This window comes from Chiloscyllium plagiosum, unplaced genomic scaffold, assembly GCF_037043375.1.
Source record: "Chiloscyllium plagiosum isolate Xiang-an unplaced genomic scaffold, Cpla_swu_hap1 HiC_scaffold_46, whole genome shotgun sequence".
Classification (NCBI taxonomy): Eukaryota; Metazoa; Chordata; class Chondrichthyes; order Orectolobiformes; family Hemiscylliidae; genus Chiloscyllium; species Chiloscyllium plagiosum.
The window spans coordinates 46,208,376-46,210,303 of NW_028270184.1; positions in this window are offsets into that span (position 1 = coordinate 46,208,376).

Here is a 1,928-nt window from a genome sequence, read left to right on the forward strand (position 1 = left end):
ATGGAGCAGGCTAGTGTTCTCCTGTTTCTGTGGAACAAGTTTCAGGAACTGCTGACCATTCTTCCATTACTTTGTGACAGGATCAAGTGTAAAGTGGTTATTGTCAAGATTTATTTTGTCACTGTTAAGGAGTTAAACACTTTCCTTCTGTCTCTGTGTTGCAGTCCAAATAGGGTTCAGTGATGTCAGCACTTCGCTGTTTCTCAAGATTGTGTGGAATAATGATCTCGTCTAATTGACAACAGATCAGAGGGACTGAGAAATCTCCTTCCATTCCTTTGGGACATGCTGAAGTGTATTGATGGTCTTGCCTGTTCTGTCATCTTGGTTTCTGAAACAATGAAAATCAAGCTGCTTTCTTGGCTGTCTCATGAAACTGTTCAAATATTTAAATCAGAAATGTTCAGTGTTCAGCACCAACCCGCATGCATGTGTGCTAATATTATCAATTTTTTTTTCAGGTAGGGACATCTACGCAATCAATAAAGAGCCTTGAAAAAAGATTCATCAAATGCAAGAATGTGTATTAGCAATGCTGGTTTATTATTGCCTAAGGTTTGCCAATGACCTGACACGTATGACATTTCCAGAAAAAGTTAACCACATCATTATGCAGTAAAAATATGCTTTCACATTTTAACCTGAGCTTTTCTCCTACTGGTCATTCATGTGCTACCTGCAACACTGCATTTTTACAACCCACTGGTAATACGCTTTGATGCACTTCTGACCATTTCCCATCCGCCTGAATGTATGATGGTATCCATTTCCTCATCAAGACATCATCTTAAGCTTGTAACATTCGGGACTACACGCAGATTCTTCTTCTGCATACGGTTTTTTTTATTAAACTGCTAGTTTTCCATCTTTCTGTTGTAACACAGATAAATATATAAAAAATAAAATATCCACTTTGACTTCCTTCTGTTCATGATTTGGCTCAAGCATTCGATCAAACATGGCTTCTGAAATCTCTAACATTCTTCTCTTTATTTATTGAATTCTCCTCTTTTTTTAAACTGGTAACTTTGTGACCTTGTTATCACACAGTCAAGAAAAAAAATAATCATAGCATTATACCTTTTAGGGCTCAGTTGCCTGATTCTCCCGTGGTGTTTCAACCACGTTAGACAGCACTCCTACCTGTGATCCAGCTATATCGTTATCAAGCGCAAATTTCATTCCTGAAGCTGATTTTCTCCAGTATTCATGCCAACGCTTCTCCACTTTTCTCTTGACACTCCAATCTCCCTCTTCATAATGGATCACTTCTCTTCGTACCATGAATTCCACAGACTCGCACATTTCCCGGCAATATTCTTTCTACGTTACAAATCTCTTCATTCATCAACATCAAAGACTGATGCGATCCTGCACCTGCTTCATGTAACTTCTTTACCTGCTGCTCCTGGTCTATGCGGCCTTAAAGCCATTGAAATATACAGCACACAAACGTGGTTCAACACGTCCATGCTGACCAGATACCTCAACCCAATCTATTCACACTTGTCAGCACCCAGCCCACATTCCTCGAAAGCCTTCCATCTAGAAGCCTTTTAAAGTTTGCAATTGCACTGGTCAAGATCTTTGAATCCACACTCTCCATGGGAGTGGTAGTGGACGATTGGAAGGAAGCGAATTTTCTTCCTCTTTTCATGAACAGTAATAGGGAAATCCCTGGCAAGTACAGACCAGTCAATCTTATGTCTGTGATCATCAAGGTTTTGGAAAGAATGCTGAGGGATAGAATTTATGATTATTTGGAAAAGCATAGCATGATTAAAGGCAGTCAGCATGGCTTTGTGAGGGTCAGGTCTTGCCTCACAAATCTTATTGAGTTCTTTAAGAAGGTGACAAGACAAATCAATGAAGATTGAGCGGTTAATGTGGTGTACATGGACTTCAGCAAGGCATTTTTAAGGTTGTCA